Here is a 16,373-nt window from a genome sequence, read left to right on the forward strand (position 1 = left end):
AATTTTAAAAGTAATTAATATTTTAGTGCTGATAAATGGTTATAAATCAATGGCCCTATATATAGTAATATATTACTATAACAGAATATTTAATTATATTTAATTTGTATTACAGTATCACCTAGGCACTGTATAGCTCAGTCTCTGTGGCCTATCCATACTTTGCTGAGGCATCTTTGCTGAGCCTGCCTGATCACCTTGCCAGTGAGTGATCACTGTATTGGGTTTTGGGGGCTTTTTGTGTTCTAGATATCTGTCCTCTGGGAACATTACTGAGACCTCTAAATTTATTTCAAAAGCCCACCAAACAACAATTAGATGGGGTTAATGTCAGTTCCTATCTGGACTGGAGCAGCCTAAGTCAAATATAATATCATATTACCAATCCCCTGAGCTATTTATTAATTTGCTTGTTTTTTCTCCTTTTTGTGGATTTGCTACACAGAAGATAAAATAAAAACATCTCTCAGTCCAGAGGCCAGTTATTAGTATCTTCTTTTAACAGGTACTTTAGCAGAATATTTAAATTCCTCATTTTCTGCGAGGCTGTTTTGCAGAAACAATACTCTGCTCAACTTAAAGCTATATTTCTTAAGTGAAAATTTAAGTACATGTAATGTTTTTTTTTTTCGAACTGCTTATTCAAAAGGTTAAATAGCTAAATAGCATAAATAGCTAAACATTTTTTACAACACAATACCGTTTTTAAGCATAACATCCCAAGCCTCTGTAAACAAGCCAGTTTACTATAAAAGTCTATGCTCTGAAAGGCAGCCTTTACACACTTGGTATTTTAAATCTGTTTTTCTTAAATGAAGTAACCAAACATGGTGTTCTAATATATTCTGAGAACAAAATGGATGTTGGCAAAAAAAAAATGAAGATTTTATCATTAAAAAAACTACAGACTTGTGTGACTTGATTCATATAAACAAGAAGACATTCTTGCTATCACCAGTTTTGCTAAGAAAAGAAATAGCTTAAAAGCACGAGGGACATCTGAAGAAACCAATACCAACACATGGGCATGGGCATGGGCATGCACATCTGCGCGTGCACACCCACCCCACATGTCTGTAAGTTCTATGCCGTTAAAAATTGTCAAGACTGGAACCAGTTTGCTTCAGTTGCTGAAGAGAAGTCTAGTGAATTATCTTGCAATATATATGTAAATGTTCAGTATATTAGTAAAATGCTGGGATGATTTACAAGACAGATTTCATGTGATTTTACATAATACAAAATTTTTCTAATATTGAAGCAGGTGCTGTGTACTCTTGCAGTACTTTGTGCTGTATTTGTGTTCACTATTCTGTTACCAAATATAAAACCACATCTCCCAGAAAAAAAAATAAACTACATTTTTATCAGTAGCCCTAACTCCTGACCCTACGAACAGAAAATAGAAAGCTCTTTCTCTGTCACTGGGATATTGGGAAAACAATGCCCTTCAGATAGTAACTCACTGAGTCAAGAAACTGAATTGCCATGGGCAAAAAATAAAATATAAACTTGGCCAAATCAGTCCAATTATATTCCAAAGAAGATTTTATAGAAGCTCAGATAAGGAGGTCTGCCATAAAAAGACACCAAATTCAACCATTTAAATTTTCCCACCTGGTTTCTGAAGGAAATTAACAATTATGCGTAGACACTTTATCCTATAAGTACAACTAGCTACTGTATTTTACAGGATTTTTACCTGTTTGATCAGTTTCAAAAATTCATATTCTCTGTTCAGATTAAATAATTATCCACCCTATACATAACACTTTTATATCAAAGTCTAGCATTTCTCCATTAGTCTCTCTCTAAACAGTAAAGCTTTACAGAGTATTGACCTGTGGGTAGCAGTGTGACGAGAGCTGTGCTGAACAAGATTATTAAGGTTATAATATTTTATTAAAGATCATTGACAGATTTATATAGATATCTGTAAAGCTATGCTTATTTTTATTAGTTGCACTTTTGAGCTAGTTAAAAAGAGTTACTCAGCAGAAAATGAACTTTTTATAATTCACACACACAACTGAATCCCTCCATTGACAATTCATGTTTCCAGTTCCACATAACATTGATAAGTGAGATGACTGTATAATGACAATTTGTGAATGTTTATAGTGGAGTTTACTACCAGCTTTGGGCTGCATTCCCAAGCAACGTGACTCCAAGATGACTCGGTCCCGGCGTGCTGGGGGCCGCTACCGGCCGCACACCATCCACGGGCACCAAGGGCGTGAAACCATTAAGAGGTACCCATGGACAGTGTGAGGCCGGTAGCAGCCCCCAGCGCGCCGGGCCCAGGTCTTCTTGGAGTTGGGTTGCTTGGGAATGCAGCTCAAAGCTGGTGGTAAACTCCATCTAAGGCTAAATACTGGCACGAGACTGAACGTTTATAGTGTTTCTTTCAAAGCAGTGAAATAAAAGTTGGGGGTTTTTTTGTTTCTCTATTTAAGGAAGGAGAATATAAACAACCACCTGCCTTGTTTGTAGACTTCTCTGCCTCACACCTAAATAGTCCTCTGTAAGTTGTTCAATTGTATTAGATACTTAACTGCCTTATTTTTGTGCATGAGAACAATTAAAAAGTACAGTCTATTCTCTAGTGATAAGAACAACCTGATTTTTGGTTTTTATTTCACATAAATGCATTTTAATTTGTTATAGGTAACATAAGTCTGGTCACCTACTGGAACACATTTTTTCTGTAATTTTTTGACAATTAATATATTTTAGTGCAGTATTGAAAAAAGCATAGAATTGCTCTACTATAAAGTTATGCTGAACACATTCTATAGAGCAAGCAAAGGTCAATTGTCAATTGTGGCCTCCTTACCAGTTTCATTTTTTATAAATAGCAGTAGGTTATAAATGCATTCAAAGTCTTAATTCCCTCTGTTTGCACCTTATTCTTCTTCAATAAATGTTATCTACACTTGTTTTATACAGGACTACCAAAGGGCACGTCACCCGTTGAAAAAAATGTTACAAGAATAGTAGCACACTGATGTTTCTCAAACCACATCTGAAATTTAAATTAGTTTTCCACTGAAGTCTCTGTTTAACAACATTATAACTCCTGGTAGACAGTGCTTCATTTACAGATTACTCTTTTCCACATAATATATTTAGGTTTTAACTCTTTTAAGCATTACATTTATCTACATGCATTTTACATTATCTGAGATGGGATAACAACAAAGTAGGAGTTTTAACTAAACCTTATCAATAATATATCATGCACTTTCTGTCCCTATCAGTTCATGGCTACTGCTGATACACTTAGCAGTTAGACTTGCCAAAATGACTCAAATGAAACAGAATATAATATATAATATAAAGTTATTAGAAAAGAAGATGCAAGGCCAAATTCAGGCTCATTAATGAATTTTGCAAAGTAAGCATGCCTTCTGATATAGAAGCAATGTTATTAACTGCCTGCATTATGCCTGGCAGCAGCCTCACCAATACACATTATTCCAAATAAGTTGTTCTTGATAGAAGCAGGAATAAGTTGAGTGGATGCTTCTAATGGGTGTGGCTACTTAAGGGAGTTTAAGGGCAAAAATATACAAATGTTGACCCCCTTGCCCCTAAATCCTGCTTGCAGTTTTTCTCATAGAGGTTCTGTGGAGCAGCTCATCTGTAGGTTTCAGGGAACAAAGTCAAAACTGAAGAGAAAACCGCACTGCTCTAGTTATACGGCTTTTCTGCTAGGATTCTTGAGCACAGCAACCTGCAAAGATTCTGCATTACAAGTATTTTTCAAAATTAGTCAGGATTTAAAAGTTCAGCATGAGGATCTTTGGAAGCCCTGAGTTCTTTAAACTCATCCTTGCTTCGATCACATAACAAACCGATAAAGAGTGGGTTTAATTAATTTCTGTATAGACGGTTGTCTTAAAGCCTAACACTTTGAGTGTACGGTCTAAGTATAAAAGAAGAGAACAGATGGATACAGACAGATGGGGGAGCACAAGGAAACAATGGGACAATATTGGTGGATAGGCATCATCACAGCACACCAGCAGCTAACCATTGTCAAGTTTTTTGTAGGCATCATGGCAAAGGAGAATTCTGAGGAGGGATTTCAGCGTGGATAATAAGGTAGCTTTGTGGATGTTTACAGGGAGCACCTTCCAGTGCAAACACTTCTTTGTACTCACTTAAATCAGCTTACAGCAGGCTTACATCAATTTATGTTAAGTCAGTTCAATTAATATAAGCCATTTGTAAGCCAATCTGTGTGTTAACACCAGGTTTGGTTTGCACTAGTTTAAATGAATTTATTTACATATCCATTACAGTTAAACAAATGTGTAGGCCAGCTCCAAAAGAACATGATACATCAGGTTTAGGACATTATGTTTAGGTTTGGCAGTTTTCCCTGTCCTCTTTCATCTACGTACTTAAAACATGGGGCCAGGTTATCCCATCCCACATTACAAACCAAGGGAGGGAGATTTTTAGAGTAAAAAAATATCCATAGGGCTTTCCTCACAAAGAGTCCCAATGGGAGCATGGGTGGGAGTTGCATGCATCTGTATGGAAAAGGTTGTTAGGCCTACTCCCAAACCAGATGTATCCTGGGGAGAAAATGCAGGAATCCAGGACCACTTGCACAGAAGCCCTGGTTCTTTGCACCAGCTCCAGCCCCTTGGTCCCTCCCACTGTCTCCCTGGCAGCACAGCAGAAAAACAGGAGGGGATATGTGCAAAGAGGAGAGATGCACAGACCTGGAGAGGCACAGATCTGGAGGGACTCAAATGCCCTATGGCTCTTTGGCTCTTAATTTGCTCCCCTGCCTTTTTGTCGTATCTTTCTGTGCTGTAAATTCTTGGTTTTAAAGGGCAAGACCTCTTAAAGAAGTTTTCAAAAAATTATGGATAAAGTATTCAGATTCTCCTCCCCCGCCCCCAATTCATCTTGTGCTTTGAAAGAGCCTAACAAGTGTTTTAATTATAGGAAGGCAACTTTGCACATTTCACATACACAGAGTGATTTTACCTTCCTAATCTCTGAAAAATTAAAATACCAGTCCCACTGAGAAGACAAACTTTGCAGCTCCACAGGGGGATACTTAAATAGTCTCAATTTCATGGTTGTCATTACTAATGTTAGGTATCCATAGTGGAAGGAAGCCCATTTCAGGATCGGCACAATACAGATGACAGTCAGTATCATTTGGTGTGGATACCTGCGGGACCTTAACTACGCCTGAGGGGTTAGTCTACTGATGCAGAGCAGACGTCACTCCACTCCATTTTTTCTCCCAATTCTAGTATCTCAGCAGGAAGAGTGAACAGAGATTCCCCGAGCAGAGAACTGTGCTACTTTACTTTTCCTAAGACATGGAAGGAGATGGTCCTTGCAATGTTAGTAACCTTCCCTGGCACAAATGTTAGTGTTCGTTAACAAGCATGTGTGTAGGATGCACCCAATGTGAGTGAGTAAAGCAGACAGTGATTGCATGAGAAAGATGGAAATTGCAAGACTTGGAATAAGGAAAGAGACAGCATATGAAGGGAGATGGAAGAGAGACATAAGGGACAAGGGGAAAGGAGAGCATAAGGGAGAGAGAAACAGAAATCATACTTGTGGAAAATGGAGCCTGAAGATAGTGAGACAGGGAGAAATACCATGAAGAGTAGAAACTAAAAAATGGGGTGAACAAACAGAAAAGGGAGAGAAAGGAGAAAACCCAGGGAGCTGGAGTAACTTACTACAGTGCTTTAAATTCGTGTTTAATGTCAAACTCTTAAAAAAAAGTAAAAAGATATTGCAATTTTTTATCAAAAAAATCTAATCTAAAAAGACATGTAATTTTATGAGTGGCTCATAAGCTTACCATTAACATAACTCCTCTTAGTTTACCTTCTGCTGGGAAAAGCCTCACTTCTTGTGTGCCACAGCACATTCCAAAACTTACCTCTTTCACAAAGCCTTCCTGCATTGTTCTCGCTGTTATCACCATGTCTACTTGCATTTGACTGTTATCATTGTTATAAGCAGGGCTAATAGCACCGCCTATTATTAAGGTTGTCCAATATTTCCTATTATAAGACCCCGTTTTCTATTACTTATAACTTCGCCAAACTTCAACTGTTGGAGCTAAAATACGTCATGCCAGGTGAATATCAGGCTGAATTTTTTATTTTATTTTTAATTTCAGTCAATTTCTAAGGAGGTAGCTGGGGGGGGAAATGGATTAGCCCATGTTAAAAAATTGTGATAGTTTTTTTTAGAAGCTGTATGTCCCGCACCCCCTACATTAGAGCAGGATCTTGAAATCGAGCAAGGGGCCAACCTTTGTGTCAAGGATGTGACTGTTTTTCCCATGCAAATCTGGCTAAGTTGTAAGTCTTTGAAAAACATTAATTTGCATATGCACTTGCTAGAGCTTAGCAGCTGAATTCTCCGAAGATTCCATCCATACTGAGCATGTTCCAGGCCAGGTCTGAGCAGCACTTTCCCTGAAATTGCCACTTTGGATGGCTACAGGCCCAGACTGAGTCTAAGCACTGGAACTCAAAGCAGGGAGACAGTCTCTCCTGTGCTCTCAATGACCCCACTGCTGAGCCTACTTAGCTTGTAGGAGGAAGCTACCTGATTCAAAGGCAAATGGGTCAAGAGCCAGACCAGAGGTGGGACTTGGTGTGATGGGGGAGTAGAATGGAAGCTGAGGCACCTGAAGGAGCCTGAGGTGAAAACTGGGACTGGAGGCTGACAGGGACTGGAGAGGAAAACTGGGACAGCAAAGTAGGTTGCGGGTGGGGAGGATTCTGGGAACGGGTGGGGAAGGAGACCCAGGAGTCAGTGGGGAGAGAGACAGCTCAGATAGTGAGCTGGGAGTTAGGGAACTGGGACTGGCTGTACAAGGAGACTCAAGGCAAGGAGTGTGGGGTGTGGGTGAGGCACTGAGAAAGTAAATGGCAAGGAGACCAGAGCTTTGAGTCTAGACAGATTTGAACAGGATGTGCTGGGCAACAAGACTGCAATGAGAAGCCTGAAATGTGGAGACTGGGACTGACTAGGAAGGAGAATGGGACACTGGGATGAGGAGCCAGGGTCGGAAAGAGATAAGGGCACCTTGGAGAGGATAGCACAGTAGTCGAATTTGGGGAGAATGGGCAGAAGTATCTGTGACCATTAAAACACCCCTCTCTAGGGCTTAGAATGGCACCTGGAATTCCTGAGTCTCACCATTTCCCTGCTGTCAGCAAATATCTGTGAAACCCACTGGCAAAAGATCCCATCCCCTTCTTGTGCTGGGCCTCACGGAGGATGACAACTTACTACTGCTATTAGTTACTCCATTAGTTCAAGAGACAAAGGTCTGTATGATGGATCTAAAGGCACCAACCCTGCTAATGAACCATGTGGGTGTAAATATGATGCCACATGACTGAATTTCTGTTTTTCCCATCTGCTTTTTTATAAACCTAGGAAATTACACCAAAAAGCTGCATTAAAAGTACATTATGAAGGTTGTAAAGTCAAGCACTCAAAAATTAGGAAATGCCAGAACTGAAGTTGCCTGTGCAACATTAGTTCAGCTCTCTTATGTGTATGCATTATGATACAGTCTTTAACGATATGATCACATACTAATGCCTGCAACTACATTAGATTTTAATATAGTATATAGGTAGGAGAAAATCAGCCTGCAGCACCATTGTTCCTCTTTTGCTGGACCACTTATCTATTCACTTTGTTGAGTCTGTATTCTTTTTCTTTAGGATTGAAATTTTAAATTGCCACATGCTACCTTTAATTCCTAAAGTTAATATGATTTTCTTTGAGTCATTCTACTCAATTACTTATGCCACATAAATAAGAACTATTTTCTGCTTATCATTGCTAGTAGAAGAATTTTCATAGTTTCAAACAGCCTTTCAGGCTGTATGCCATTTCTCAAAGATATGTCCTGGACCTAGATTAGAGCAGTTGCCTTAGAGAGTTTGCAATGACAGAAGAAGAACCTGGCCTTCACAACACATAGGGAGCAATGCAAATAGTTTTATCTCAAAAGATGCATTATTGTCAACCATAAGCATTAAAAATCATGGGTTTTAAAAAAATCTTAAAAGCCATGAGGGTTTTTTTTTTTTAAATATGTTTTGGGTGCTTTTTATTTACCTTCCAATGTTTGAGCTGGGTTAAGTACATTTTAAGTCTTTTCTCTGAAACCATGAGGGATAGATACTTTTTTTAAAAGGCAGCCAAGATTCTTACATAATCACTTGACTCCTGGAGCTGTGGCTTTCAGAAAAACAGAAAATATTGTGAGAGTGGTAACAATGAGGATGTTAATAAGATAAATGTTCATCAAGAAACCCAGAACATTAAATCTAATCCAGGCACTGTATCCTATGCAGACCTCAAATTCCCCAGTCTTTACATTAAGCTCTTGAAACTTCCTATAATGTCCAGACTTCACTTCTTCTGTACCTCTCTTATGTGCACAACAACTGAATCTGACTCATCTCAATTTTTTTCTGATTTAAAAAAATTGTGAACTTTGAGATATCAGTGAGAATTAAAACTGGTCAGGAAAAAAAAATTATTTTCTACTGAAACATTTTCATTTCAACAAAGACTCCAAAGGTTTCAGGAAATTTTCCATTTTACAAAAAAAATCATCAATAAAAAAGTAGATGCTAAATTTTTATCTGCTCCAATGAGACTATAGGGGTACTACATTGTGCCAACTGCATAACTGCAGCATGTAACCTGGCATTCTCTGGGTTATACGGGAAGTGCAAACACAGCTACATTCCTTCATGGCTTGTAGTGTGCTCATGTCCCCATCACCTCACAGTCAGTACATATGGGGGCGGGGAGCCATAGCTTTGCATCCTACATACTCCTCTGCACACCCTAGGTAAGACAAAAGCAGGCCCAGCGCTCTCATAGACTGTTGCATTTTTATGCTAGCTCCAGTTTAAAAGATGGGGTGGGGGAGTGAAAATGCAGAGTGAATATAATTTATTTTGACTTGTGTTTGACATAAAAAATAACACTAATTATATTTCTAAGCCTAGGATGAACCATCTGAATTAATGTTTCTTCATGTCCCTGGTGATTCTGAGGGAAGTAATCGTCTATACATCATTTATACCCATTATGTAACTCTGGCAGTGGTGAAAGAGGAGCAAAAACAAACATATAATATTTTGAGTATGACAACTTAAAAGTTGCTTAACTTGTATATATAAAACTTGTATGTGTAGGATAGACCTCAATATTGATAATTTTTTTTTTTATTTACTCATTACTTTTGGTTATTACAATCTTGATTTTGCCTTTACTGAATTTTAGGAGACAATTATTTTCATACACATGATGCTTGGAGAATCACATGCTTGGGTTTTTGGTTACTTATTTAATGAAATTAAATATTCTAGCTAATTAAGGAAATTAGTAGGAAATCTCTGCTTTCTGCCAGCCGATGACAGACTCCAGGTGTTAAAAGGGATGACCCCTCTTTAGCCATAACACCATATTTATTATCTGCATGTGTGTTAACACAGACTATGGAATGCAGCTCTAATTTCTATTTTCTTTTATACTCTGTTTTGAAAGATGTATATTAGTGTTAATTATTTTGATTCGTGCTTTGCATAGAATATTTGATAGGACTCTTAAATTGCAAATGTACTAGAAATGGTAAGTTGTAAATCTAGGAACCATTTGGTTAAAAAGACAAACCAACAAAAAGTGTCTTCTCAGAGAACAGGGCACTTCCCCCTTCTACAAGAAACCAATTTGATATAGTCATGATCTTTATCACAAGAAAACAAACTTTGTAAGATATTTACGGTATGGAAAGAGACCTGACTATATAAAATAATGAATGTTCTTTATTCAGGATATCACAAAGAGGAGTGGTGCTTAGGATGTGTTCTCAGAACTATAACCCAAGTCATAAACAAGTCTTTATCCCGCTTTGCAAAGAGAAAACACCTTGTTTTTAAACCCCCACAAAGAATCCGAGAAATGTTCTTATTGAAACATATTTATTCTATAAACACTCAGAAGTATGTGTTCTTTCAACTTCAAGGAGTACACATTTATGACTGGGAAATGTTTTGCAAAAGATGTTGGTTATTTTTAACTCATGTTTCTTCTTAAAGGTGAAAACCTTTGTTGTCCCTGAAATGCTTAAGATGGTATAAGCTTCTTTCGAGATGTATAATTGCAAAAAGTTTGTATCTAAATGCAAGACTTCACATAATAACGCCCTGAAACCATTGTTATGTGACTATTAAGATGTATGTAAAAATATAACAAGGTCATTTGATGTTGTAACTAATTACTAATATAAGAGCCATTTCAATATAAAAACATTTATATTAATTGGGGAATTAATTACACATTGCTTAAGCAACTTCATTACCAAACACAGGAAGACTGTACCCACCGCAATCTCCATCCAAGTGTGTGTCGGTGGCGGGGGGGGTGTCTTTGTCTGGCTAGCTGAAAGAAACAGGTGTGTTCCCCTATAAGGGCTCCCTTGCAACAGAGAGAAGAAGGGGGAGAGTTTTCAGGGATGGACAGGAAGCTTTGTGGGCCAGATCAGGGGAAGGTCACTGCACTGTTTTTTCTGCTGACGGGAAGCGTGGGGATGTATTCATAACCCATGCACCCTGGAGATGGATGAGGTGGCAGCACCCAAACACCCATGAGCATGGCAAAAGGACTGGGTTCCCTCTTGACCCGCTGAGAGCATTATAGTGCTCTTTTCCTTGGCGGGAGGAGAAGGAATTTTCCCCTCACCTCCAGATTGGCCAAACTGGGATGGGTTTTTTGGTTTTGCCTTCCCCACAGCAGGTCTGGGACCTGGTGTGGTTGGAGTATGGAGGTTAGGTCATAACATTGCAACTTAGTACCTAAAACTTGTAGATGTCCAATGCAGGTACTCTGCATTGAAGGGATATGGTTATCGGATAAAATGGATTAGAAAAGGATTTGAAGAAAAGTGTCCCTTAAGGGAGCTGAGGAAGGAAGGTTTGGGATTTCTGCACTTCACACAGCATGACCCGACCCCCCTCCTTTATCTAGCCCCCTTAAAGAGAGCTGAGGAACAAGGTTTTGGATTCCTATATGTGAAACAGTGGGAAGCCAACCACCTCCTCTGATAGGACCCTTTCACCTCAGATGAGGGGAAGGCAGCAAGATACCTGGGATCTGGTTGGTGATTATTTGAAATTATTAAGGAAAAATTGATGATCTGCATCATACACTTTATTGCCAAGTATTCCCAGATATTTTAAGTGAATAAAGTTGCGGCCTAATTAAGCCGCATCCTCTGCCTCTTTTCTAGCCATGCCCGAAGAAAGATGGAAGGAGAACCTCTACAAGAACTGATAAAAAGAAAATACAATAACTTCTCTGATGACCATTTAAGCTTAAAGACTTTCTTTAAAAATCTTCTAAGTTTAAAAAGCCTATTTTCAGAGCAGAAAGGCTTTTATATAAAAAAAAATTGAGTGCTATAGGACTTTCATATAAGAGGGAGTGTTTGGACTTATTTGAAATGGAATTTCAACTCCTATTAAACCTTAATGGAACTGAAGGTATATGTAACAGAAAATGTACTGAATAAAAGAAAGCATTAAAACTAGTTTACAGATGCACTGAGAATTTCTCACCACAAACACAAAAGCAACATAACCATAAAATTGAAGAATTACAACTCTGCTGTATGTGTATTAGGAGATTGCATATTTATGAGCAGAAGATGCTACAAAGACCATCCAATTAAAATGCTGAACCAATGAAAGGTGACAGTGGCTTATATGAATCTAGCGAAGGCCCTGAAAGAGGTGAGCCTTCCACCTTCAGTGAGACTGTGGAAAAACAGTATAAATTCCTCTGAATTGGGATAGCCACTCTTATGTTTATATGTTCTCTTACTCTTATTACACTCTTACACTTAAACCCTTACGCACTCTATACACTACATGCTTAAACACTCAGCTGTCATCTCAGACTATACATCTCATCTTCATAAGCAAGCAAACAGTAGCAATAAGACAGCTAAGAAAGAAGCCATAACACTGCAGTAGAAGCTGCAACCTTCTAGTCCAGCACTGCTTCTGCAACATGACGACATAACCAAGACTTCAGCATCATGGTGAGAGGTAGTGTGAAAAAGCACTGCTAAAGGGTTACATTTAAATTTTTCTTATAATAATTTCAATGGGATACTGTAATTTAAGGTACTAACAGCTTTTCCTGTTAAACACCAGATTGTTTGAGCTGTGTACTTCTGGAGAGGCGACATAAACTAAACTTGGTAAAGAGAGAAATGGTGGGATTTAATATTCATTAATTTTCCTGTCTCAAGACCACTCCTTGAATGGCTTCTTTTAAGTCACTCAGTTAAAATTTTTCTTTGGTTTCATAGGACTTAATTAAGATCACTCATCTCTGCCTATTTATAAACTGTTAGGTTATCCATGATAAACCAAACAGAATTCACCAACCTGTAAATGAAATTTCTTTGCCAATCTATAAACTGTTTCTATTAGCTAATAAACTTTTAATTGGTTTACTATGGAATTGACTGTCAGCGTTGTCTTTGGTGTAAGATCTAGGGTACCAGTTGATCTGGTAAGTGACTGGTCTCTTGGGACTGAAAGCAACCTAAATTTGGTGTGATTGTTGGTGTAAGTGACCTTTTATCTCAAAGTCCAGTTTGTCTGGGTGGCAAGAAAGACTGGAGAGTCTAAGGGGACTGTCTGTGACTCCATGGTAAGACTGTAGTGATCCAGGAGTTCACATTTGTTACTGGCTTAGTGAAATCTAATTATAGAATACACCACTAGCTTGGGGTGTTTGCCATTCTTTCTGACAGTCTGCCCTGAGGTAGGTACTCACAGTCATGAGCCACTCCAGACAGCATAACAATTGGTGTAGTTGTAACCCACACCTCCTGGGTGTGGTGTTCTGTCCCATCTAGTGGCACTGAGACCACTGAGAGAGAAATGGAGAGAGAGAGAGAGAGAGAGAGAGAGAGATTAATGAGTTTGGCTTTTAGCTCATGTGATAGAGGCTCATGCACTAAGCTCCAGCGGTCCCAGGTTCGATCCCGCCCACCAACAACAGAGGTCTGTCAGCGTTACAAGTGAGGGCTCGTCCAGGATTTCAACTGGGAAATCGCTGAAGCTTGGGACACGCTTCCTCAATAGGGGAAGTATGTAACCCACATCCCCTGGGTGTGGTGTTCTGTCCCATCCAATGGCACGAGACCACTTAGAGAGATTAATGAGTTTGCTCTACTGCCTTAGCTAACAGCCAGTTGACTTTTAGCTCATGCACTAAGCTCCAGAGGTCCCAGGTTCAATCTTGCCTGCCGACGACCAGGGTTTGTCAGCGTTACATAGTCATGACAGGATTCACATGCCATGAGTCAATTGGGCTTAAAGATCAAAACTCAATGCTGTTAAAAGTTTAAATTTGATATTGAGAGTTTTAAGGGTTAAAGATTAGTTACAATATGTGAATCGCAGTCATATGAGGGTCTTGACACAAAAGACCTTGACAAATTATGTAAAAAATAGGGGAATGTCCCATAAAAAAGAAAGCCTCAGATCAGGAACTGAGAGCTTTGCTCAGAGACTTTGACCAAAGAGCAGGGTCTGAGCACTCACATGCCACAAAGACCACTGCAGCAGAACTGATTCAGCTGAAGTTCTTCAAACCCCAGAAAGAACGTGAACACAAGATACTGATGGTGGAACCCCAAATAAAGGAAAAGACAGAAACTGCTGGAACAGCCGGGAGTGGGAGAAAGCCTGTCACATTTATCAAGAGGCTGACTGTGTTGAGGAGTTCCTGTCCATCTTTGAGAGACTATGTGGGATCCATAAGGCTCCAGAGGATAAATGGATGCCTATTCTCTTAACCAGTTTGCCTGGGAAAGCCAGACAAGTTTTTAATGATATGAAGGAAGGTGATGCTAAGGTGCACAAGAAATTTAAAGAAAATTTATTGAAAATGTTTAACGTTACCCCTGAGTCCTATCAATTGAATTCTAGAAATCTTAAAATTGACAATGTTATTTATGTGGAATATGTGCATAAGATTGTGTAATTATATGAAAAAATGGGTAGTGGGGCAGAGGCTGAGGGAGCTACAAAACCCTTTGATCTGGTGGTGCGAGAGCAGTTATTGTAGACTGTCACTGATGAGGTAAAAGCAGCCATCTGTCACAAAAAACCCTTCAACAGGAGACAGCAGAAAGTATTAAATGTTGACATCTATTCTGATGTTTTGGTACATTAGTACATTCTTAGGCTTGGCAGAATTTGATTTTTTTATATAATTTAGATAGATGTTTAGTTTTAAGCATTTTAAAAATATTTTATTGATTTATATTTTCACAATTGCATGAAATTATGAGTTTTAACCATTTTTTCTATTTTTATCTATTTAGATTTTTCTCAGTTACAGGAAATTATGGAAGGGTCAGACAATTATTTAATTACAATAGACATTCAGATTCTAAAAGTTAAAGCTTTATAACCATTAAAACATATGTCAAAATATACAAAGTAAATATCCTTAAATAAACAAATCATGCCTGTTTTTACCAGTCATTCATTAGTCCATTTGTAACAAGCCTGCTACAATTGTCCAAATCACTGGATTTTGACTCTAATAAATGTTGAGGCAAATTAAGAAAAATGGTACCTATCTGTAAACTTTTATCATCATCTATGGTAATATATCTTTTCATCAGTTTGTGCATGTACACTTAAATTGACATTTACCAATAAAAATCCAATTCTTCCAATGCTATCCATTTTGTAATATGAATAATTAATGTGTGTTCGGTACATACTATAACTGTTTTACAAGAAATCTGAGGCAGAGTAAGGTTAAGTGACTTGCCCAAAGTCGAAAGAGTCAGTGAAAGAGCAAGTAATAGAACCCAGGAGTCCCATGCTCCATCTACAGTATACTTAGCCTTTCTACTGTGCTACTGATTTGACTGACAAGTGTGCAGTATAAATAAGGCACAAAGTCTGGCTACAATGGTAGAATGAAGACCAAATATTTTCTCCCATATTACGGTAATCTAGAAAACCACACAAACAGCCTTTTTTCAGGATGTGGGGGGGAGTGGAGGAGAGAAACACTGAGTTCTTTATAGATATAAAAACTATTGTTGTATGTTCATCTAGGACAAAGAAATGCAACACAGTTCAAAGATTAAATATTTCAGCTATGAGTATAGGTTAAACAATTGTAGAACACAGACAAAGAAAGGAATAATACTAAAGCCTACAACATTAAAAGTGTTACAAGTATCATTTTTTCCTCCAGTTCTTTTCTGTGAAGAGCAAAATCTCAGAATATGAAGTCAAAATGAGGAAATTCACAAAAAAATGCCTCTACCTCATCATCTTTTTCAACCAGGAGGCAATAAAAAGTAGTAATGACACCTGCCAAGCAAAATGTATGAGATGAATACCACAGGGTCAGGATGCTATGTCTTCTCTAGGAAACAGTGTATCAACGAGTCTTGATGGCTTTTTAATGCCATATTCTTGTTTCCATTACCCTCAAGTTCTTTTATGTTTGACACTTTTTAAAATTGATAGAATTGGATGGAAAAAGTTTACACCCCCAGGTTTTTAACACAAGTATTTAATTGTGTAGTCAGATTAGTTCTACCCTTTTAAAAAGAGAAAATGTGGAATCATCATCAATTTTCACTTTTTCTATGTACATATAGGACACAGCATGAAACCTCAATTCTGATGGCATCTTTTGGTCACTACAGTAATAATTACTTTATCTAATAAATAAGGACCACTTACAATAAGAGGAACAGATTAATTTTTCAGATATTTATACAGTGTTTTGCTATTTTACCTTAACTATTACGTATAAAATTAAGGTATGTTTCTCAGTCTTTTATTCTTTTTAAATATATTTTGACATAAATATTGCATTGTTTAGCAAAATACTGATAAACATGATTTTGTAGAACAATTATAGCAGTACCAACAATGCATTAGCACTTTTGCACTAAAGAACAGAATTTCAAGGGAATACCCAGAATAGTTATAGATATATACACATGCACTAATGTCACCATTAATTTGATTTGTTTTTCTGCATATTTCCCTGCTTGGAAGATTGTTGTCAGCATTTAAACTTTTATTGCTGCTGTGCCAAAATGTGAAAATTCACAGCCCAGTTCCCTAAAGTGACAAAAATCCACAACTGTGAGACAGAGGGGGTTGAATATACTTTAAGCTTTGAGGGTCGCTCTCAATATAAGTGCTAAGTAACATGACAGTACCAAAAGAAACTTTGAGATACAATTGATTATCTTTAGCCTTCACCTATGTTAA

The 16,373-nt window shown here is 38.0% G+C and overlaps 1 protein-coding gene across 3 annotated transcripts in view; it reads right to left on the bottom strand.

The window, feature by feature from the left end:
* Nucleotides 1–16,373, bottom strand: part of ATP2B2 (ATPase plasma membrane Ca2+ transporting 2) — a 748,369-nt gene that overhangs the window by 721,412 nt on the left and 10,584 nt on the right. The gene's annotated exons all lie outside the window — the stretch shown is intronic.

The sequence above is a fragment of the Caretta caretta genome, chromosome 7 (assembly GCF_965140235.1).
Source record: "Caretta caretta isolate rCarCar2 chromosome 7, rCarCar1.hap1, whole genome shotgun sequence".
NCBI classification, from domain to species: domain Eukaryota; kingdom Metazoa; phylum Chordata; order Testudines; family Cheloniidae; genus Caretta; species Caretta caretta.